Genomic DNA, 26,239 nt, shown 5'->3' on the forward strand with positions numbered 1-26,239 from the left:
TTTTTACTAACTATTGTAAGATCACATATTCATCAGTTTTAAGGATTAGGATTTGTATATCTTTGGGAGGCCACTATTCTGCATTCTATAGCCAGGATCTGAGAAGGTGGATATTAGCATTAACGGAAGTATAAAAATAAACATTGTGATGAGCAAAACTGGGATTTCAGCTTTGCTTTCTTACCATCAAGTGAACACACTTGCCTTTTCACCCAGTGAGTAAGCAGATTCCCCACAATAAATTATTTTTAGCTCTAGCGCCAATGGGGGAGGGAGCATATTTTGTGAAGACGCTCTGTCCCCTACCTTACTGGTAACCTTGGCTTTTCATACACTTACTACTGAATGATTTATTGCCCTGATTATAACGTAGTCCAGTCAGTAAGGGATCATGGTTGCTTCCTCTTCCTATCTATCCTTTGGTTTTCTTCTCCCTACTTCTGATACCCAAAGTTCTGAGTTCAGATTTCCCCCATCTTTGACTCTACGCTGCACCATTTCACTTCCTTGTTTCGCATACATAATGGCATCCTTCTCATACATAATCATTTCATTGGAGATACTGTGCTGGAGACAGATGTTCACACGTTGCACAGTTATCAGGAATCTTTACCTGGTTGGTTGTGTTGTGGGAAAACTGTGTGTCTGGGCCTCTGGCTGTCAAGGAAACAAAAATACTCTGTAGGAGGCTATTAAGCACATGTCCTATTATCTTCAACTCCGACCTAGATAAGGAACTGAAGACAACAGAGAAATATCCCCACTTGCAGTTCTATGAGTTGTCAGTGAATAGAGCCTGTCTCCTCTTTGCAAGTTTCATCTCCCTTCATGACAAAAGGACACCAGTTCAGATTTGTACTATATCCCTTGCCTCTATCCCAGCAGATCTCAGATGCTTCTGCTTGGGATGCGTGCAGCAGTTCCCTTGGCAATCAAGCACAAGAAACTCAGAAGTGCAGGGGAGTTAGTATCCCACCAGGCAACACTCAAGTAATGGGGGTTGAAAGCCAATTGATAAAAGGCTCTTCTTTTCATTCCTTCAGTAGACAACTGTGAGGTTCATTCTTTACCATTCTGTAGAAAATCCTAGAATGACTGAGTACCATTGGCCCTCTCTCAAAAACAGCCAATTTTATAATACATTCTTGTACTGGCATTCCCTCTATTTTATTCCCCTCAGTCCCTCAAGCCTGCTCATTTCCTAAAGAAACTGCCCTCCCAGTAAGCATTCATCTCAGGCTCTGATTTTAGGAGAAATCCGGGATAAGAGAGTTGCTATCAGAAGCAGTCCAAGGACGCAAATCCTATGGATGAGTTTTTGGAACTGGATCAGCCACCTGTCAGACAGCAATAATAACCCCATTGCCAGTGTTGAGTGGATTGGTCATAATCCCCAATATGCAGTACCTTCAGATTGAGTGAGATTCTGATTTCAGTCATGGCTATAAGAATTTCCTTTCCTATTTTACTTGCTGTGGTCCCACTCTCCTGCTTAGTTCCCAGCTAAACTTCCTGTATACAAAATTGTATCGAAAGCCCAGACTCGAAACATACATAAGCCATACCATGTGACACCTCTGAACAAAAGACTCTAAAGCTTTTCATGTCACTCAATAAAATCCAAAGACCTAGACCTAATGTATAAGCCCCTACATTAGCCAGCTCCCACTACCTTTCTGACCCCATGGATCAGAGACTGCTAACTGCCTACTCAAAATCTATTCTTTCCTATTTTCCTACTGAAAGTATCCTCATGTTACGGGGATAGGTAAGTCCTCCAGCTAAAAAACCACTATTGGTCACATGGGCACACATAGCCTTCTTTGCAGCTAGGGGTATTCATGTGATATACCTAATTTGTGTCCAATGAGCATAAGTTGCTTAATAGCTTCCCAGCTGGAAAAATAAGTAGATAAAACCTTTAAGAAACTGAGTTCACATGAGGCCTTTGCATCTTCATCTTTCATTTTCTGCCTGCTTGAAAGCCAGAAGGGAAAATAGGAGTAGACCAGCCATCTTGATCATAAGACAACACATGCATTGAATTTATGCCAAGATTGGTAGAGAGAAAAGCGAGAAAGAATCTGGGTTCCTGAGGTCATTATGGAGCTTCCACATCAGCTTGTACACATGATACAAACAAAACCCCCATTTGGTTAAGCCATTGTAAATGCAGTTTTCAGTTGTGTGCAGTAGGACATAATTCTAACTGATGGCTCCACTCCAGCTCTACTGGCCTCCTTTTTAATCCTCAAACACATCAAGCATGCCTCTGCCTCAGATTTTGCACTTACTATGTCCTCTGTCTGGAGAATGCTTTCCCCAGATGTGCACACGATTCATGCCTTAACTTCATTCAGGTCTTACAGGCCACCTCATTAAGACGATTTCCCTAATGATCCTACCTAAGATCTCCCTCCAACTTCTTCCCTTACCATGCTTTGTTTCTTTATCACTTATTAGTCTTGACATAACTTTTATTTCTTAGTTTATTTATACTTATTTCTTTATATATTTTATTTATTTTATACGTACTCATTTGTTAAGCTCCTTGACAGCAGAAACCTTGCATTTTTCACTGCTATATACCCAAAATATAGTAGAGAGTTATGGATAGTGGATTCACAATAAATTGCTATTGAATACGTGGGTAAATTGGGTACCAGAGGTAGGAGTTAATGTCTCAGCAGCTGCACATGAGCTTTTTTTACCTTTCCAAACTCTGAACCCTCTTAAAAAGCAAGTATTGATAAAACCAGACCAAAAAAACACAAGAAAACTATAGACCAAAATCTCTTACAGAAAGACTCAAAATTCTCAACAAAATACTAGCAGAATGAATCAAACACATATAAAAAGACTATGCACTATTAACAAGTGGGATTTAACCCAGGAATGCAAGGTTGTTTTAACATCCAAAAATCAATTACTAAAAAAATCTTATTAATAAAGGACAAAGCACATGATCATCTCAGAATAGGTGCAGAAAAACCATTTGACAAAATTCAACACCCCTTCATGATAAAGAAATACTCAATGAACCAGAAATAACAGGGAACTTCCTCAACCTGATAAAGGACATCTGTAAAAACCCCACACCTAACATCATTACATGAAACATTTGATATGTTTCCCCTAAGACCAGGAAAAAGACAAGGATGTCCATTCTTGCCACTTCTATTCAACACTGTACTGGAGGCCCTTGCTATGGCAATTAGGAAGGAAGGAAGGGAGGGAGAAAGGGAGGGAGGGAGGGAGGAAAGGTATCTGTGGGAAATAAAAAAGTAATCTATTTCTATTCTCAGAAGATGTAATCGATAGAAAATCCTAAGGAAAGGAATACATTAAAAATTAGAATAAATGAGTTCAGCAAAGTTGCAGAATACAAGATTAATACACAAAAATAAATGGTATTCCTATATGCTTGCAATTAACAACCTGAAAATGAAATTAAGAAAACAATTCCATTTAAAATAACATCAAAAAGAAAAAACTAATACTTAGGGATAAGTTTAACCAAAAAAAGTTGCAAAGCCTACATAATGAAAAATAAAATAAAAATCACTGAAAATTTATTTTCCCAATGAAAAATATTCTGAGTGTTATTTCAAGGTTAGTTTGACAGGGAAAGAAGAGAACAGTCATAGGAGTAGACAGGATTTTGGAGACAGACATAACAGGAGAACATAAGGCACCATAACCTGCAAAACTCATGGGACTGGCACCAAATACCCCACAGGACTTGAGAAAGGAGCTAAAGCCAGTTTTAATTCCATTTAAACGACAGAAAACCTCAGCTACTATCTAGGTTATAACAGCAATGTTAACTTGAAAATAAAGCCATAAATAAATAAAGCTGAACACAACTTAATTTTTTTTGAGAATTTAAAGGGTGCTTCAAGACCCCATGTTTGGATATTGTTACTATAGAGATTAGAGAAGTGCAGATGGTAAAAAGATACCTAGTTCATGGAATGCTATCACTCTTTAAATTACCTTTATTTTTGTTTCAAGTTAGGCATGAAATTGTGCTTTCAATCTCAGAATAGTTTCTCATAGGTTCTTTCATTGTTTAAGAATTATGTTATCAAAAGTATCTTTCCAGCTTTTATATTCAGCAAATAAGGCATCAATTAGGTCTTCTTTTCCTAATGTGCCATGGTATTTTACCTAAGAAAGTTATAATCAAATTCTATAGTGAATTTCTAGAATCTTAGCTAAAGTAAATTTTGATCCAAAAGGATTGTTTGGATACAGGTGCACTCACCTATGAAATGTCATGAACTCCATGGTAATTATGTTTGAGATGAGAGTAATTTCAATGTATTATTTACTTGCCTTTTGCAGAGTTTATATAATGACCACTGTAACAGATACTTATTTTGAAATACATAAAAGCAATGTTGTTTTAATTTTACTAAATTATAGCAGACAAAATAGTCTCTAAAATTGTCTAAATAAAACCTTGGTTCATTAGAGCATGTGATGGTAAGACTGATATTCCACTATGTACCATACATTTCAGCTTTTTTGAACTTCCTTTGAACATTTGAGAAAATACAAGAAACTGCTCCAAACTTAGATCAAATTGTTCTCTATACAGAAGCCACCCAACTTTTCCTTCCTGTTAGACACTCAACATAGGTAAATTATGTTTCCTTCCACCTGCAAAGTGAAAAATCCTCCTCCCTCATTCTTTTCACTTGGTTACCAAATCCCATTAATTGTCCCTCCTAGAATGAGCCTCCTAACTTCTTTTCCTACCAGTCTCTTCCTGCTCCAGTCTCTTGATGGTAACCGGAGGTACCTTTTTGAAAACACTGCCAGCAAGACGCTCAGCTTAAAAACATCTGATGCATGTGTGGAGGCAGGGGGTAGATGAGAGCTCTCTGTACTTTCTGCTCAATATTGCTATGAATTTAAAACTGTTCTTAAAAATAGGCTATTAGGGGGAGGAGCTTCAAGATGGCAGAAGAGTAAGACGTGGAGATCACCTTCCTCCCCATAAATACATCAGAAATACATCTACATGTGGAACAACTCCTACAGAACGCTGGCAGAAGACCTCAGACCTCCCAAAAGGCAAGAAACTCCCCACGTGCCTGGGTAGGGCAAAAGAAAAAAAGACAAAACAGAGACAAAAGAATAGGGATGGGACCTGCACCAGTGGGAGGGAGCTGTGAAGGAGGAAATTTTTCCACACACTACGAGCCCCTTCGTGGGCAGAGACTGCGGGTGGCGGAGACGGGGAGCTTCAGAGTCACGGAGGACAGAGCAGCCACCGGGGTGCAGAGGGCAAAGCGGAGAGATTCCCGCACAGAGGATCGGTGCCAACCAGCACTCACCAGCCCGAGAGGCTTGTCTGCTCACCCGCCGGGGCGGGAGGTGGCTGGGAGCTGAGGTTCGGGCTTCGGAGGTCAGATCGCAGGGAGAGGACTGGGGTTCGCGGCGTGAACACAGCCTGCAGGGGGTTAGTGCGCCACAGCTAGCCGGGAGGGAGTACGGGGAAAAGTCTGGAACTACCAAAGAGGCAAGAGACTTTTTCTTGCCTCTTTGTTTCGTGGTGCGCAGGGAGAGGAGATTAAGAGCGCCGCTTAAAGGAGCTCCAGAGACGGGCGCGAGCCACGGCTATCAGTGTGGACACCAGAGACGGGCATGAGATGCTAAGGCTGCTGCTACAGCCACCAAGAAGCCTGTGTGCGAGCACAGGTAACTCTCCACACCTCCCCTTCCGGGAGCCTGGGCAGCCCGCCACTGCCAGGGGCCCGGGATCCAGGGACAACTTCCCCGGGAGAACGCACAGCGTGCCCCAGGCTGGTGCAGTGTCATGCTGGCCTCTGCCACCTCAGGCTCGCCCCGCATCCGTACCCCTCCCTCCCCACGGCCTGAGGGAGCCAGAGTCCCCGAATCAGCTGCTTCTTTAACCCCGTCCTGTCTGAGCAAAGAACAGATGCCCTCCGGTGACCTACATGCAGAAGCAGGTCCAAATCCAAAGCTGAACCCCAGGACCTGCGCGAACAAAGAAGAGAAAGAGATGTTTCTCCCAGCAGCCTCAGAAGCAGCGGATTAAATCTCCACAATCAACTTGATGTACCCTGCATCTGTGGAATACCTGAATAGACAACAAATCATCCCAAACTGAGGAGGTGGATTTTGGAAGCAACGGTATATATATATTTTTTCCTTTTTCTCTTCTTGTGAGTGTGTATGTGTATGCTTCTGTGTGTGATTTTGTCTATATAGCTTTGCTTTTACCATTTGTCCTAGGGTTCTGTCTTTTTTTTTTTTTTTTTCCTTTTTTTTAGGATACTTTTTAGCATTTGCAATCATTGGTGGATTTGTTTTTTGGTTTGGTTGCTTTTTCCTCTTTATTTTATTACTTAAAAAAATTTTAATAACTATTTTTTATTTTAATTATTTTATTTTATTTCATTTTATTTTATCTTTTTCATTCTTTTTTTCTCCATTTTATTCTGAGCTGTGTGGAAGACAGGCTCTTGGTGCTCCAGCCAGGCATCAGGGCTGTGCCTCTGAGGTGGGAGAGCCAAGTTCAGGACGTTGGTCCACCAGAGACCTCCCAGCTCTGCATAATATCAAAAGACAAAAATCTCCCAGAGATCTCCATCTCAACGCCAAGACCCAGCTCCACTGAATGACCAGCAAGCTACAGTGCTGGACACCCTGTGCCAAACAACTAGCAAGACATGAACACAACTCCACCCACTAACAGAGAGGCTGCCTAAAATCATAATAAGGTCACAGACACCCCAAAACACAGCACCAGATGTGGACCTGCCCACCAGAAAGACAAGATCCAGACTCATCCATCAGAACACAGGCACTAGTCCCCTCCACCAGGAAGCCTACACAACCCACTGAACCAACCTTAGCCACTGGGGACAGACACCAAAGACAACGGGAACTACGAACCTGCAGCCTGCAAAAAGGAGACCCCAAACACAGTAAGATAAGCAAAATGAGAAGACAGAAAAACACACTGCAGATGAAGGAGGAAGATAAAAACCCACCAGACCTAACAAATGAAGAGGAAATAGGCAGTCTACCTGAAAAAGAATTCAGAATAATGATACTAAAGGTGATCCAAAATCTTGGAAATAGAATGGAGAAAATACAAGAAACGTTTAACAAGGACCTAGAAGAACGAAAGAGCAAACAATGATGAACAACACAATAAATGAAATTAACTATTCTCTAGAAGGGATCAATAGCAGAATAACTGAGGCAGAAGAACAGATAGGTGATCTGGAAGATAAAACAGTGCAAGTAACTACTGCAGAGCAGAATAAAGAAAAAAGAATGAAAAGAATTGAGGACAGTAGCAAAGACCTCTGGGACAACATTAAATGCACGAACATTCAAATCATAGGGGTCCCAGAAGAAGAAGAGAAAAAGAAACGTACTGAGAAAATATTTGAAGAAATTATAGTTGTAAACACCCCTAACATGGGAAAGGAAATAGTTAATAAAGTCCAGAAGGCACAGAGAGTCCAATACAGGATAAATCAAAGGAGAAACATGACAAGACACGTATTAATCAAACTATCAAAAATTAAATCCAAGAAAAAATATTAAAAGCAGCAAGGGAAAAGCAATAAAAAAAGTACAAGAAACTCTGGTTAACAGCTGATCTTTCAGTAGAAACTCTGCAAGCCAGAAGGGAGTGGCAGGACATATTTAAAGTGATGAAAGGGAAAAAACTACAACCAAGATTACTCTACCCAGCAAGGATCTCATTTGGATTTGATGGAGAAATTAAAACCTTCACAGACAAGCAAAAGCTAAGAGAGTTCAGCACCACCAAACCAGCTTTACAACAAATGCTAAAGGAACGTCTCTAGGCAGGAAACACAAGAGAAGGAAAAGACCTACAAAAACAAACACAAAACAACTAAGAAAATGGGAATAGGAACATACATATCAATAACTACCTTAAATGTAAATGGATTAAATGCTCCAACCAAAAGACATAGACCGGCTGAATGGATACAAAAACAAGACCTGTATATATGCTGTCTACAAGAGACCCACTTCAGACCTAGGGACACATACAGACTGAAAGTGAGGGGATGGAAAAAGATATTCCATGCAAATGGAAATCAAAAGAAAGCTGGAGTAGCAATTCTCATATGAGACAAAATAGACTTTAAAATAAAGATTATTACAAGAGACAAAGAAGGATACTACATAATGATCAAGGGATCAATCCAAGAAGAAGATATAACAATTGTAAACATTTATGCACCCAACATGGGAGCACCTCAATACATAAGGCAAATACTAACAGCCATAAAAGGGGAAATCAACAGTAACACAATCATATTAGGGGACTTTAACACCCTACTTTCATCAATGGACAGATCATCCAAAATGAAAATAAATACGGAAACACAAGCTTTAAATGACACATTAAACAAGATGGACTTAATTGATATTTATAGGACATTCCATCCAAAAACAACAGAATACACTTTCTTCTCAAGTGCTCATGGAACATTCTCCAGGATAGATCATAACTTGGGTCACAAATCAAGCCTTGGTAAATTTAAGAAAATTGAAATCGTATGAAGTATCTTCTGACCACAACACTATGAGACTAGATATCAATTACAGGAAAAAATAGGTAAAAAATACAAACACATGGAGGCTAAACAATACACTACTTAAAAACCAAGAGTTCACTGAAGAAATCAAAAAATACCTAGGAACAAATTACAATGAAAACACAATGACCCAAAACCTATGGGATGCAGCAAAAGCAGTTCTAAGAGGGAAGTTTATAGCAATAAAATCCTACCTTAAGAAACAAGAAATATCTCAAATAAACAACCTAACCTTACACCTAAAACAATTACAGAAAGAAGAGCAAGAAAACCCCAAAGTTAGCAGAAGGAAAGAAAGCATAAACATCAGATCAGAAATAAATGAAAAAGAAATGAAGGAAACAATAGCAAAGATCAATAAAACTAAAAGCGGGTTCTTTGAGAAGATAAACAAAATTGATAAACCATTAGCCGGACTCATCAAGATATAAGGGAGAAGACTCAAATTGATAGAATTAGAAATGAAAAAGAAGTAACAACTGACACTGCAAAAATACACAGGATCATGAGAGATTACTACAAGCAACTCTATGCCAATAAAATGGACAACCTGGAAGAAATAGACAAATTCTTAGAAATGCACAACCTTCCAAGACCGAACCAGGAAGAAATAGAAAATATAAACAGACCAATCAGAAGCACTGAAATTGAAACTGTGATTAAAAATCTTCCAACAAACAAAAGCCCAGGACCAGATGGCTTCACAGGCGAATTCTATCAAACGTTTAGAGAAGAGCTAACACCTATCCTTCTCAAACTCTTCCAAGATATAGCAGAGGGAGGAATACTCCCAAACTCATTCTATGAGGCAACCATCACCCTGATACCAAAACCAGAGAAAGATGTCACAAAGAAATAAAACTACAGGCCAATATCACTGATAAACATAGATGCTAATATCCTCAACAAAATACTAGCAAACAGAATCCAACAGCACATTAAAGGATCATACACCATGGTCAAGTGGGGTTTATCCCAGGAATGCAAGGATTCTTCAATATACTCAAATTAATCAATGTGATACACCATATTAACCGATTGAAAGACAAAAACCATATGATCATCTCAATAGATGCAGAGAAAGCTTTCAACAAAATTCAACACCCATTTATGATAAAAACCCTCCAGAAAGTAGGCATAGAGAGAACTTTCCTCAACATAATAAAGGCCATATGTGACCAACCCACAGCCAACATCGTCCTCAATGGTGAAAAACTGAAAGCATTTCCACTAAGATCAGGAACAAGACAAGGTTGCTCACCACTCTTATTCAACATAGTTTTGGAAGTTTTAGCCCCAGCAATCAGAGAAGAAAAAGATATAAAATGAATCCAAATGGGAAAAGAAGAAGTAAAGCTGCCACTGTTTGCAGATGACATGATACTATACATAGAGAATCCTAAAGATGCTACCAGAAAACTACTAGAGCTAATCAATGAATTTGGTAAAGTAGCAGGATACAAAATTAATGCACAGAAATCTCTTGCATTCCTATACACTAATGATGAAAAATCTGAAAGTGAAATCCAGAAAACACTCCCATTTACCATTGCAACAAAAAGAATAAAATACCTAGGAATAAACCTACCTAAGGACACAAAAGACCTGTATGCAGAAAACTATAAGACACTGATGAAAGAAATTACAGACAATACAAACAGATGGAGAGATATACCCTCTTCTTGGATTGGAAGAATCAACATTGTGAAAATGACTCTACTACCCAAAGCACTCTACAGATTCAGTGCACTCCCTAACAAACTACCACTGGCATTTTTCACAGAACTAGAACCAAAAATTTCACAATTTGTATGAAAACACAAAAGACCCTGAATAGCCAAAACTATTTTGAGAAAGAAAAACGTAACTGGAGGAATCAGGCTCCCTGACTTCAGACTATACTACAAAACTACAGTAATAAATACAGTATGGTATTGGAACAAAAACAGAAAGATAGATCAATGGAACAGGATAGAAAGCTCAGAGATAAACCCATGCACATATGGTCACCTTATCTTTGATAAAGGGGGCAAGAATATACAGTGGAGAAAAGACAGCCTCTTCAATAAGTGGTGCTGGGAAAATTGGACAGCTACATGTAAAAGAATGAAATCAGAACACTCCCTAACACCATACACAAAAATAAACTCAAAATGGATTAAAGACCTAAATGCAAGGCCAGACACTATAAAACTCTTAGAGGAAAACATAGGCAGAACACTCTATGACATAAATCACAGCAAGATCATTTTTAACCCACCTCCTAAAGAAATGGAAATAAAAACAAATAAACAAATGGGACCTAATGAAACTTCAAAGCTTTTGCACAGCAAAGGAAACCATAAACAAGACAAAAAGACGATCTTCAGAATGGGAGAAAATATTTGAAAATGAAGCAACTAAGGACTAATCTCCAAAATTTACAAGCAGCACACGCAGCTCAATATCAAAAAAACAAACAACCCAATCGCAAAATAGGCAGAAGACCTAAATAGACATTTCTCCAAAGAAGATATACAGACTGCCAACAAACACATGAAAGAATGCTCCAGATCATTAATCATTAGAGAAATGCAAATCAAAACTACAATGAGATATCATCTCACACGGGTCAGAATGTCCATCACCAAAAATCTACAAACAATAAATGCTGGAGAGGGTGTGGAGAAAAGGGAACACTCTTGCACTGTTGGTGGGAATGTAAATTGATACAGCCACTGTGGAGAACAGTATGGAGGTTCCTTAAAAAACTAAAAATAGAACTACCATACGACCCAGCAATCCCACTACTGGGCATATACCCTGAGAAAGCTATAATTCAAAAAGAGTCATGTACCACAATGTTCATTGTAGCTCTATTTACAATAGCCAGTACATGGAAGCAACCTAAGTGTCCATCAGCAGACGAATGGGTAAAGAAGATGTGACACATATATGCAATGGAATATTACTCAGCCATAAAAAGAAACGAAATTGAGTTATTTGTAGTGAGGTGGATGGACCTAGAGTCTGTCATACAGAGTGAAGTAAGTCAGAAAGAGAAAAACCGTTTGTTAACACGTATATATGGACTCTTAAAAAAAAATGGTTATAAGGAACCTAGGGTCAAGATGGGAATAAAGACACAGACCTCCTAGAGAATGGGCTTGTGGACATAGGGAGGGGGAAGGGTAAGCTGGGACAAAGTGAGAGAGTGGCATGGACATATACACTACCAAATGTAAAATAGATAGCTAGTGGGAAGCAGCCACATAGCACAGAGAGATCAGCTCAGTGCTTTGTGACCACCTAGAGGGGTGGGATAGGGAGGATGGGAGGGAGGGAGACGCAAGAGGGAAGAGAAATGGGGATATATGTATCTGTATAACTGATTCACTTTGTTACAAGGCAGAAATAACACACCATTGTAAAGCAATTATACTCCAATAAGGATGTTCAAAAAGGCTATTAAAAGACAATTTAAAAAGAAACTGAACTTCTGATGCCACTGCTTTGTTCACAAGATAAATCCCTAAATCTGTGATGTAGAAACCTACTTCTTCAGCCTTTCCTTCCTGCACTGTCTCTAGGGTCCTGTCCCTCAGAAACACCCAGCTCAGGCCACTCTAGGCATGGTGCCCTCTCCTGCTGCAGGACCCTTGGTTGAATGCTCCTACTTCTCTGTCATTCATGAGGCCTTCCTTTTTCATTCACTCAGAGCCAATTACTCCTTCCTGCACTCCTGCTGTGTTGAGTAGAGCCTAAAGCACAGTAAGCATCTCATTGCATAATTATATGTTTACATTGGTCTTCCTCATTAGGCTTCTTTGGAGGCAGGACTGAGTCTCATTTACTTATGCATTTCCGATGCCTATTATGAGGTGCTTTCCATTAAAAAAAAAAAAATCAACGTTTAATGAATAAATGGGGCCTGATGAGGCACAGTTTAACAAGGTCTTTGGTCTTCAAAGTCTCTTATCAGTTACTCAAAACCTTCACCAGCCTCCTTGAGGCCTCCTTACCCTTTCATTCTCGGCAGACAGAATCAATCTTACCTTATTGAGAAAATTTTGACTCTAAGGTGCATCCTTCCCACATTAGCTGTCCCTGCAACTTCTCTGAATCTGCTCTCAATGAAGTCTCAATGGCTTTTTAATTGCCATAAACCCCTACACTTTTAAGGTAGGTCAACTGTGCCAATTGTCAAATGTAAATTAATTCCACAGTGAAAAATAATTTCATATCCACCTTTGCAAGATGTGGAAAAATGGGAACTCCAGTGTATAGCCACTGAGAACATAAATTCATATAATCACTTTGAAAAAATAAAGGAAGGACTATCTAAGCAAACTGAAGATGTGCAGAGCCTTTCTGATCCACCAATTTCTCTCCTTGGCATAAATCTCAGGAACGTTCTGGCAAATGTACACCAGAAAACACATGCAAAAATTCCTTAGAGTAGTTTAAAAATAGGAAGCAATCCAAATGTCCGTTTTCCAGAAGAAATGGTAAATAAAACTGCAGCATATTCCTATAATGGCATACCATACAGTGCTGTAAGTGAAGAATAAACTGTAGTGAAACTGTCATGGTTAAATAAGCATAATGTTAAGCAGAAAAATGATAAGTTAGAAAATTTTATTCAGAGTAAAATTGATATAAATTTCAAAAATGTGTAAAAAGAAATGAAGTGATTTAGGATATCAGATACTTGTGTTAAAACCCCAAAGAAAAGAAAGGGAATAAAACCAAGAATTCAAGGCAATGGTTCTATTTCAGTAATAAGTTTAGTGGGGAGAGGGAATGCCTCCAAGGAGAGGCATGGGAGCTTCAAAGTTATGGGTTTATGTCTTAAGTTCGGTGCTGTATACGTGTGTTCGTTTCACATATAAGTAATATTCTTACACCTAAGTAATTACACAAGAGTAATATCAAAACATCCATATAATTAATACACTTTCGTATGATTCAGTGGTCTTTAATTTTAAAAGGTAAGAAAAAAAATTTCTTCTAAGATGGCCACATTATTTTTCTGGCCAATTAGAGGTTTGAACTACTTCTGGATTAAAATATATTCCTGTTTTTGAATATTTCAAGGTCAGTGTGAATGACAGAGATTTGGGGGGTTCAGATACCCCAATCCAAATGAAAGCAAGTACTCTGAAATGTGTCCTTTCATGAGTAAACCAGAAAACTTGACTCTTGGAAAAGGTCTTTTTTATTTCTTGTATTTTCTAAAGGATTCACCACTAATACCCACTCAATACAGCAAAAGAAGTGGGGCTTTGGCTTTTCTGAGTGCAACTGACTGATTTCATCTTTTCTCTTTATAGAAAAGGTAACTTTAAATATCCATTTTAAGTTTCCACTAGTAATGTTCTTCCTAATTTCCACATACATCTAATTAAAGTAAGCATCATATAATATCATAGTTGGTATTAGACTAATGCAAATGATAAGAAAGACAGAAAATAAGAATGGCATGCCAGTGAAATACAATTTTACTACTAGCAGTTATTACCTCCTGAGAAGAGAGATTGGCAAATAAAAGGAATTTCACCTTTTTCTTTCTTCCCTTCTATAGTATTCAAATCTTTTACAAGTATGTGTTACTTTTGTAACAACACAAACAAAAGATATAGTATAGATATTACGTGTGTCAAATAATTTATTTATATTTAAGGACACATTTTCATGTGTTTTCTCTACTCAGAAAACTAGATTTTATAGTAATTATGGCATTTTGTGTAAGGCAAAATTGCAACGCGGGTGAAGTTAGCCTTTGGTCATCTTCCACTTTGCCTTTGTTTCTGTAACCTTGCGTCACACCCTTGACCTAGCCAAGGCATCCACTCTCCAGTCACCCTCTGCCTGCTGTAATTCTCTGCCTGCTGTAATTCTCCTTCCCGTGCAACAAAATTTCCCCTTCTTCTTTACCTAAATCCAATTCACGCAGTGTCCTCATTTAAGTTAGTCGTCACTAGAGTATCATAGGCTTCAATACAAGCAGACTTTGTACTGTTCTGATAAACAAATTTCAAATTCCATAGTATAGTTAAATACTACCAGTCCCCCTAAAACATGATTCAGATTTCATTACCACATATTAACCGTGAGTCATTGCATAAAGCACACACTTTGCTGCAGGCTCTTCAGTCTGCAAAGCACTAGGTGAATAACAAATGTGCGTCACCATCAGTGACCAATCACATCGTGCCTTTCACATTTTTCTCGGTGATTGGTCACTGCGCTCTGTTATTCAGTTCAGGCACACGCAGCAAATTGTATTTGGGTTGCCGCCTTGTCTCCCAGTGATAAATCTACGTGACAATTTATAAAAACAGATACTCAAAAGGGAGAATAGGCCGACAAAGACAAAAACACAGCAAAGAAGTGAAAGGGATAGCTCTGGAAGTGAAATTCAAATCCCGTGCAAATGGAGTTAGAGAAGAAATAGCTGATCACGGGAAAGTTGATGGTGCTTTGGTTCTAAGATTCTGGATATGCACCAGAAGGAACTCTTGAAAGTACGTTTACTGACATAAATGAGGAAAGTGGTTGTAATGAAAAGAATAAAGATGTTCTAGAGGAAGTGACACTAGTGAAAACCTTCAGATTAACGGAACTCTGAGAGATATGTTTTGACATTAAAAAAGCAAAGGATAAAATGTTGGAAGCAGATCCGAACCTAGAAAGGGGTATTACAATTTGCCAAGGCACAGAGAAGATGATCACTCCAGATCGTAGGTTATATGACAAGAAGGCAAGCGCTATTCAAACTGCTCTTGATACTTTTTCTTTAACAAAGAAATAAAACGTTTTAATTCTTAATGTGCCTAATGATTTACATTATAGTGTACTAAATAATATGTATACTCAAATACAGTATGCTAAATAGTGTATTAAATAAATAAAAATGTTAGTTTTATTTTTTATTTCTCTATACGTGTACAGCAGAGTTTTTAAAGTTTTGACAAAAATTTTCAAGTCAATGGAACATTTTAATTTTTTTACCCTGAGATCACTTTGCACAGTTTCAGCTTGCACAACCATCTTCACGGTTCTGTGCTACCATGCGAAGTGTGGGTTTCCTGTGTTTGACATGAAGGTCAATTAGTGTCTGCTACACTAATTAAAACGTTCGCAGCAGAAGATAGTAGAACTAGCATAGACCGCGGTGGACTGGAGTTGAAGCTCTGACTCTGAAACTTGTTTGCTTTGTGACCTTCACTTTTTCACTTAACCTCTCAGAATTAGTTTTCTCATTTATTTGTACAAGAGAGATGTTAATACTACCTAATTTGTAGCCTGGTTGTGTGGATTAACTCAAGGGAACGAAAGCAGTAAATTATAAAGCATAACTCAAATATTAGTTGCTATCAAAAGGCATACGATTTGGAGGTGAGTGGATCAAACCCTCACGCACATCACATTCTAAAACATGGTGATGAGTGACATAATATGCTCTTCCAAAAAAAAAAAAATTAATCGTAAAGGAGAGGTTTTCATACAGTAGTTCAGCAACTAGTGCAAGGCATTTAAAAATAGAAATTATTCCTGGAGCTTAAGTTCTACTCCAACCTTTCCTTCCTATTCATAGGTTCTATTAACTGCTTAAACTATTCCCATATTTAAACTTATTCTCATATTATCATTTGGATTCCAAACTTTTTGAAGTCTGTATCCGTTCTCAAACAACAGCTCCCTGCTGTACTCTTGAATCATTTCATTGACTTAGTAAACTGAGATTCCAATGAACTGTTGATTATACTCAATGCATAACAAAATACTGAAAGGAGGAAAATGTTCAACTCGTTTCAAAAAGGATGTTTTAAATTTAGTTTGAAATTCTTGAATTTTCTAGAAGCCTAATAATTTCAGAACTAGCCTTCAGTGATAAGGTGGTATAAATACAACAAGGTGTCAGTTTTGGAAAGAATGAATGAGCTAGATCCAGAGCAAAATTTACACATGGTCCCTGGTCGTACCAACTTAATTTGTAATCCCAGAGATGGTCTGCAAGATACACCAACAAGCCCAGTCCTTGGCTAAGTAATAAAGTCTATACTGCCTTTAGTGCTCACCACCTTTCATGCCCTAATTTCATTAATTAGAGGACTTTCTTAAAGGGTGGACTCCATACAAAAGCTCTCAGGGACTGCTTGGTTCTCAGAGGAAGAGAGATGTGGGTGAGATCTCTTAAACCTGAATCCTCAAGCAGCTGGCTACTGCGGCCACAGTTTCAGAAGGGAAGTTAGTAATGGGTACCTTCCTGATAAACCAATAGTCTTTAATACTGCCTGAAGCGTTGAACAAAAGCCCTGTTTGAATGCTAACCTGGGTACTGCTCTAGCCCTAAAAGCCTAACCAGCAGCAGACCAAACATTTTTAGGCTCTTTTATCAGAATATAAACCAGATCTTGGTCCAGAAACTCTTACCTTGCAACTCTGAAATTGCCTCAGATGGGGACAAGGGAAAAACAAATCAAGGAAAATAGAAAATAGCTTTTTTCTTTTTTTTTTTTTTTAACCCGAGACTCGGAAGAGAACTCACTTAGGCCATGCGTGACATGCCTGCCTTTCCTCAGCTCCAAATTCAGACCTGCTAGGCTGTGAAGGCAAGCCCACTGCCCCAACCCCCACCCTGAGTTGGGAGGTACACTCGTGTTTTCATTTTACACCAGCTGTTAAAGAGCTGCACGAGTCCATCTAAAAGGAAAATGCTACAAATGAGAAAGGGTCTGGAAGATTCTAGAAAGAAGGAAAAAAATCACAGAGACAAAAGAGCTCCACACATCAAAAACCACATAAAAGTAGCGAGAACAGGAAAAAGGATCCCTACGTATCCACTGCCCAGACTCTGTAATTACCAACATTTTGGTAATCTTGCCCTGTTATACGGGAGGTCAGTGAACTTTTTCTGTGAAGGGTCAGACAGTAAATATTTTGAGCTATTTGACCCATATGGTCCCTGTCACAACTACTGCACTCTGTTGTTGTAGTGTGAAAGCAGCCATAGATTATAAACAAATGAGCACTATGTGTTCCAATGAATTTCATTTACAAAAACAGTGTATCCTCACCACCCACAGGAAATTCCTCTTCTGAATTCTGTCTTCACAGGTTATTCCCCATCTTGATCATCATTAAACTGTACCCTTTCGCTTCTTTCACTGAGCATAAATTTGCGATTATTTCATGTTGTTGTTTGTATCAGCAGTTTGTTACTTTTATTGCTAAATATTGATAGTATTCCATTATATGATAATGGAATAAATAAAAATATACCTGTTGTTTATCCCTTCTTCTGTTGATGGACATTTGGATTGTTTCCAAAATTTTTGCTGTTATGAATAAAACTTCCTTCAACATTCATGTATAATTTTATAGAAATAAGGTTTAATTTCCTGAGGATGAAATTAATAAATTATTGATTTATGATTTGTCAAAACTGACTAGTACAGTGAGTATATCATTGTATACTCCCTTCAGGAATGTATAAGAGATCTAGGTCATCCACATTCTTGCAAACTCTTGGTACTGTCAGTCTTTTAAAATCTTAGCCTTTCTAGTGGTTCTTCAGTGGTATTTCATTGTGATTTTAATGTGCACTTCCATGATGATTAATGTGTTTAAACATTTTCCAAGTATTGGCCATCCAATATATGACTTTTGTGAGTGTTTAAGACTTTTGGCCCTTTTTAATTGAGTTGCTTGCCTTTTAATTATTAGTGTTTCTAGATTTGGGTCTTTTGTCAGATACATGTATTGGGAATATTTTCTCCGAGTCTATAGCTTTCCTTTTTTTAATATTCTTATTCTTTACAGTACTTTTTTCCCATATACCCTCTCTTTTACCTCCATATACCATTTCTTCTATTATTAATGATTTATATTAATATGGTATTTTTTTGCAATGTATAAGCCAATAGTGACAATTATTATTAAATAAAGACCATAGTTTAATTAGAGTTCATTCTTTTTGTTGTTCAATTCTGTGGGTTTTGATAAAAGCATAATGTCACGTATCCACCATTACAGTATCATATATAGTAGTTTCACAGACCTGTAAATGTCTTGGGCTCCATTTATGTATTTATTCATTCCTAACCCTCCCCTTCCCACCAAGGCCTGGCAACCACTCATCTTTTTACTGTCTGTAGAGTTTTGCCTTTACCAGAATGTAATAGAGTTGGAATCATACAGCATGTAGCCTTTTCGGCTCCTTTCACTTAGCAATATGTATTTGAGGTTCCCCCTCGTCTTTTCATAGATTGGAGAGCTCATGTCTTCTGGTTGCTGAACAATACTTCACTGAATGGATGTACTACAGCGTGTGATAAACACATTCACCTATTTAAGGACATGTTGGTTATTTCCAAATTCCCACTCTGAGCCTGTGCCTCTGGGCCTTGATCTTTACAAGTTTTTCTCAGATTCTTCCACCCCTTAGGTGAGACACGAAGGCTAGTGGGACCTGGGGCTGGGTGTTTCCCTTCCTTCACATCGAAGACTAGAAGAGAACGAAGTTCACTCTTCCCTTACTTCAAAGGCCAGAGGCGACTGAAGTTGATTATTTTCTTTCCCTGCATGAGTTAGGTTCTGGTAAAACATTTTGGTTGGTCTGTGATAAAATAGTTGCCCTTAAGGTCAGGGCTTTTTAAGGAAAATTGAATCCTCTGGCAGCATTTCGAAATGGTTACCTCCCCCTCCCCTGCTATGAGGGGTTTTTTCTCTGATCACAGTGACAACCTCGAGAGGCTCCCGGGAGGGGAAGTAAAACTCACAGAAGTTTGGGGGTCCCCTAAGGCTGCACCCTCCAGAATTTTAATCTCTTCAACTGGTCCACTCTCAGTCTCCAGCAATTAGCCAATTATCCTTTATTCCTAATTTCTGGCTCCAGGGAAGTTTTCTGCCCCTGGTAAACTCTGATTCTCTGTATTCACCTCTCTCTTTCCATTTTTCAGGTCAACTGTTTGCTTTGTGACTTCAGTTCCCTGAGGGATCTAAGAAGAGTTGTTGATTTTCAGTTTGTTCAGCTTTTTCTCACTGCAACGACTTCCAGGCTTTTTATATGCTTGACTAGAAACTGGAAGTTTTTGCTTTTTCATTCACAGCATCTTTTGAGAACAGAAGGTTTAAAATTTGATTAACTCGTTTATCGTTTTTCTTTCTTTTATAGTTAGAGCTTTTTGGAATTCCGTATAAAAATAATCTTTGCCTAATTTCCAGTTTGCTAAGATTTTCCTTTCATTTTCTGCTGGGAGCTCTATAATTTTGGCTTTTACATCTAAGACTATAATCCATTTGATAATAATTTTTGTATATCATGCATCAGGATTTTTTCCACACAGATATCCAGTTGGTTATACAGCATCTATTGAAAAACCTGTTCTTTCTTCATTGAATTGCATTGATGCCTTTTTCAAATATCTGACTATACACGTGGGTGTATTTTTGGATTTTGATTCTGTTGCATCCGTCTTTCCTAACTCCAGAACCGCACTGTCTTGATTACCTCATCTTAAAATCAGGAAGTAGAAGAGCTCCAACTTTATTCTTTTGCTATTCTAAAACGTTCCCTTTTGCGTACAGATTGTGATATCAGCTGGACAACTTTCATGAAAAACTCTTTGGCATTTTTTATTGTTATTTCATTGAATCTGTAGATTGGGGGGAAATAGTAAATCCTCCAATCTATTAGCATGATGTATTTCTTCATTTATATACATGAAGAGGTCTTCATTCCTCTCAACAAATGTTGTAGTTTTCAGTGAGGAATATTTATGTCTAGATATTTATAGTTATTTATACTTTTGTAAGTAGTGTTAATTTCTGAGTTTTAGTTGCTAATTGCTTTTGCTAGTAAATAGAAATATAACTGATTTTTTTTACATTGACATTATATCCTAAGACCTGTTTGAGCTCATTTATTACAGCTAGTAGATTTTATGTGGATTTCTTTTGATGTTTTTCATCAATTTTGGAATATTTTCAGTTTATATTCCTTCAAGTATGTTTTTCATTTTTTTCTCTATGGTTCTGAGATTTCTAAATGTATGCATGGGTTTTTTTAAGGTTTAATTTATACTAGGGTACCTTAAATATTATCTTAGCTCAGTGTTTCCATATATCAAGAATGTACAGTATCAAAAAAAAGAACATTTGATCTCCAATCGTGGTCAAGAACAACTCATAACTAGCGTAAGTTTGAATCTGGTTATAGAAGAAAATCCAACTTGCTGTCCAACTCTGATATTAGAAAATAATTTAAGTAACAGATGTTGCAAAGTAAAGATACAGACACTAAAACATGATAGTTTAGTAATAAGGTGGCAGCATTCCTCATCTGTCACCATGAAACTATAGTATCAGTTATTTATACTGTTACATACAGATATGTTTTTCATCAATGTTGGAAAATGTTCAGTTGATATTTCAAGTATTTTCTGATTCGTTTTCTTTCTCTAGTGTTCTGAGGTTTCCAAATATACATGTTAGACCACTTGATATATTGTCCCACTGGTGTCTAACACTGTCTTCTTTAGTCTTTTTTATCGTGTGCTTCACTGCATATAATCTGTACTAGGGTATTTTCAGTTTCACTTATACTTTCTTCAGTATTTATTTTGCTCTTAAAATCAATGTATTTTCTATTTCAGATATTTGTTTTACATACCCAAGATCTCTATGTGATTTTTCTTTAATAGTTTCCATTTCTTTACTAATATTCCTTTCCTGTTGACCTATTCTTTCCATGTTTGCCTGAAAATCCTTGGACATTTATATTAATTATTTTAAAATCTTCATCTGCTCGTTCCAATACCTGGTTCACCTATGAATTGGTTCCTTCCTCTCCCCTGCCCACCAATTAAATTGGGGTTCTACATTCTTGCTTCTTTTTACACCTAGTGACTATTTTTTTTTTTTTTTTTTTTGCCACCCTATGTGGCATGTGGTATCTTAGTTCCCCAGCCAGGGATTCAATCCATGCATTGGAAGTGTGGGGTCTTAACCACTGGATCACCAGGGAAGTCCTTATGCGTAGTGATTTTTGACTGATAACCAGACATTATGTATAGAAAAACAGAGGAGATTGAGAAATATTTTTGCATTGCTTTGTTTTCCCAGAGAGCAGGGTATCTAGTGTCTAAAATGAGATAAGCTGGATTTCACTGAGTGTTGATTTGATCTGTGACTGAGCTTCAGCTTTTAAGGGGTTAAATTTAAGTCTGATTTAGCCCAACCTCTAGTGCTGCCATCACCATGGACCTGTCACTGCCACCACAAATCACTCCCACTTCCAAATACCAGCTAGGGGCTACTTTTTCAAGAGTTTGAGCATTTCAAAGGGTCTTCTCTCTAGAAATCAGCTCATTAAAGCTTTCTCCTGTCCATCTCTCTTAGACAGTTCTATTAAAATACATGATTTTAATATTACCCAGGTTTTTCTTGGTGCTAATATGTCAGAAAAGATAATCTCTGTCTTTCCACATCTAAACCATAGATGGAAGCCCTCATATTTTTGGAGCCCTATTTTAATCCAGAAATGATGTCATTTTACCACTGAGTACTTCAATAGGCTTCTCCAATTGGAAAGTTTAACAATCTCCAAACCATTATAACACCTAAAAATTAACTGTAATTCCTCAATATCATTTTATACCCAATCCATATTTAAACTTCCCTATTTATCTAAAACACCCTCTTCCTGTTGGCTTATTCAAGTCAGTATTCAAAAAGGGTCTGTAGATTGCATGTGTTTGTTATGTCTCTTGGACTCTATATTTGACAGCAGTCACTCTATTTTGCTATTTTATTTTTACACACCATTCATTTGTTGGAGAAACCAGGTTGTCTCATGCAGTGTCCTACATTCTGGATTTGGATGGTTGCTCTCTTGTCCTTGCGGTTAATGTTTTCCTCTATCTCCCATAGTTATTGTAAAGTATTAGACCTAAAGATTTGGATTATATCCAGATTTATTTAATTTTAGTGCAGATATTTCATGTCTATATCTCATCAGGAGGCCCATAATACCTAGTTACCCCCTTGTGTAATTCCAAAATTGTTGTCAGTCTAACTCCATTATAACATTTTAACACTTAAAAGCTCTCATTGACATCTCACCAAGTGGTTTTAGTGGCTACTGTTTAACATTTTAACCAGTGGTCACAAAAGAATGACTTTCAAATTCTATCATTTCCTCTTCATTTATTAGCTGGAATTCTTCTATAAAGAATATCTTTCATCAACCACAGTCATTTCTTCTATAAAAGTGGTAAGTATATTCCCCAAATCACTGCATTATGGGATTTTGTCAATTAGGTGTAACAGGGTTTATAGGAAAATAAGGCTGAGGCTGGACATGAACTTGAATAATCTTACAGGTAATACAATATAAAGAAAACTCAGATATGTGACACAGTTTAAAATATTTAATTCCTAATAAAGAAAGAAATACTACAGTAAATAATGAACTTTACCTTAGCAGTAGACATCAAGTTTGCTTGGCAAAAGTAGATGTGTTCAAGTGCTGTAACTGTTAATTTATGGAGAAGAAGAAGAAAATACATGATCATTCTTAAGATAAAATGTAATGAGGTCAGAGGCTCTAGCTCATTGTCCTGGTGGGTTTTATTGGTTGTTGTTTTTGTTTTTTGGTTGGTGATGGTGGTGATGTTTTTTCCCTACATTGGCTTAAAATATAAAATTGGATTTTGTTGTTTTACCAAGTTTCTCCCTTTCACAAAGCTGCAGCTTATACATCTCAGTGAGCTTATACATCTCAGCTTATACATCATCTTAGAGGCAAAGGTGCCTCTAAATGATACCCTGCTGTACTCAGCATCCTCATCTGTATCCTACAGCCCACTGCAAGCGCTTCTCAGGCCCAGTGAAAGCAAATAATTGTGATGTGTTAAGATCTATCGTTCCTTTTACTTTCACAGCATCGTATTTTAGGGTGCACAATTAGTGGATTCCTTTAGATCTATAGATACTCTCAATAGCACATATTATCTTGTTTATTTCAAAACACTTTATTATTTCAAGCTTCTCTTCAATACATGAGGTTTTCCTTTTTCATTCATTGCCTGGATTCTTATAACCAGGATATTTACTTATGGTTTAGATTCTGTACCTAAGTTTTCAAACTCTGGAGAACATGTTTCACACAGATAGGGCAATGCATATGAGTAACTGAATAAGAGAGAATATGACACAAGAGTGTAGGTTTCGTATATTCTTCCACAAGCCATTATGCTCTTCTAAGATGAAATGACTGCACACAGTGGGTGTAACTTGGTAGTTCAAGACATTCACCTTGTAAAAAATTGTATATTTTGCATTTTGGTGATTTCTTCTTTTATCTACTACGTATGAACAGATTCAGGCATTACAGACAAGCATTATACCAAAAGGATTATATGTTGTATAGGAAAGATAGGAGAAAATCTTAATTCTTTCTTCTTATTGACCATTTTTCAAAGTAATGAGTTGGTGCCCCAGAAACTTTCAGTGCTGTCCTGTGAGCTGTTTTATACATTTCAGTATTAAGAACTTATGGATTTTTAGGTCGAATGTGCTTTACTCAGTTGCAGTTATTATGTTTTTAATGCTTAAATTTGTCCCATCCTGAGCCAGTGAGAGGCCCTTTTAGCTTGTTTCAGTGTTCTACTGAAATAACACCATTAATCTTTGACAACGTTTTTCCCTTCCCAGCATAATAAGGTATATCTCAGACTCATTTTGCTCATCGCCTATTTCAGGCCTGGAACTGAGCTAGTTTTTCAAGGAGTCCTGCTCCCTTTCAGTAGAAAATGATATTACCAACCACAATCTGGGTGATAAAAAAATTCATTGCTTTGGGATGTCATTGCAAACCTATCATTGCTTCTAGGTTTTTTAATGGACAAAGTCAGGAAACACATATATTAGAAAAAATAAATTATAAGTTTGTACTGCTTTTTGTATTTCAAATTTAAGAATACAGAGCTTTTTCTTGACTTCTTTGATTTGACATTTTTACCTTTTTTTCTCTTTGCTGAAAAGTCTTAGTTCCTAAAGGTCTTAACATAATTACTTATTTGGTTTGTATCATATTATTTCTATGATAGTTTCAAAATCACAATATGATTAATGTTAACTGAATGAAGTTTATGTCCGTCTGTTTTGTCCATGAAATAAATCCCAATAGAGACATTCAGCTAAAATAAGTATGCCTTAAACTCAATTGAAGTAATTACTTCTCTGTGTTTATGTCAGCAACTTGATACAGTTAGGCTTATTTCCTTCTTTTTCTTCCCCCTAATTTTTAGATACTGCTTTTTTTTCTCTTCTGAGTTTGATTTTTTTTTAATTATGTAAAAACTTTTACAGAGTTCCAGAAAGAAAAATTTTATGAGGTACATTCACAGAAGTCTCACTAGCATCTCTGTTCCTCCGTCTGGTTACCTCCTTGCCCATGCACATAACCATACTTATTAAGCTGGCGTTATCTTTCCAGTTTCTTTTACAAAATATAAGTAACTACACATATATACCCAAATTGCCTTCCTATTTCTCACACAAAGATAGCATTCTTCTTCATGTTGCCTTTTTAGACTCAACGGTATATTTTGGATATCAGGCCATATTCACATATTGATATCTTATCCATTCCTTTTCTCAGCTGCATAGCACTTCCTTGCGTTAATTAACCATAATTCATTGAACCAATTCCCTGTTAATGGGCATTTCAATTGCTATTATAAATAATGCTGCTATGAATAGGCTTGTTCAAAGACCATATAGTATTTTGCTAATGGGATAGATTGCAAGGCGAAGAGTGGATAAATATGCATATATTATTTCTAAATGGATTAGCAAACACCTAAAGAAAGTCCATGACATGAAAAGACCAAAAGAATCATGTAGCTATAGTGCTCCCAGCAGAAACAAAGATCCTTCTAGGGGACAATACTTTCAAAATAATATCACTATATTACTCAGAATAAAAGAGGAAGAAAAGAATAAAATGACATTAAACAAAGGACATTCAGTGGGACTTTCCTGGCAGCCCAGTGGTTAAGACTTTGCCTTCTAATGCAGGGCATGCGGGTTCAATCCCTGGTCGGGGAGCTAAGATCCCACATGTCTCACAGCCAAAAAACCAAAACATGAAACAGAAGCAATATTGTAACAAATTTAATAAAGACTTTAGAAAATGGTCCACATCAATAAAATCTTTAAAAAAAAAAAAAAGAACATTCAGAGAACAAAAATGAGCTCTTAAAAATTAAAATACTAGGGAAGAAATGAAAAATGCTGTAGTATATTTAGAAGATAAAAAAATCAAAGAAATTTATATGAAATTAGCTGAAGATATGAAAAATAGGAGAGGAAAAAAAAAAGCAAGAATATTAGATTAGATGGAAGGTCCAAACAGTGGAAATCCAGAAATAGAGGACTGAGAAAATAAAAGCAAGGAAGTCATCAAAAACAAATTTATGAAAACATTTCCATGAATAAATGACAAATGTTCCTAGATTAAAAGGATTCATTAGGAGACCAGCAGAGCAGATGAAAGTAAACACTCACCACAGCATGGCATGACATTTTAGCATTTCAGAACACTGAGGACAGTGAAGATTCTAAAA

Source organism: Tursiops truncatus, chromosome 18 (assembly GCF_011762595.2).
Source record: "Tursiops truncatus isolate mTurTru1 chromosome 18, mTurTru1.mat.Y, whole genome shotgun sequence".
Lineage (NCBI taxonomy): Eukaryota > Metazoa > Chordata > Mammalia > Artiodactyla > Delphinidae > Tursiops > Tursiops truncatus.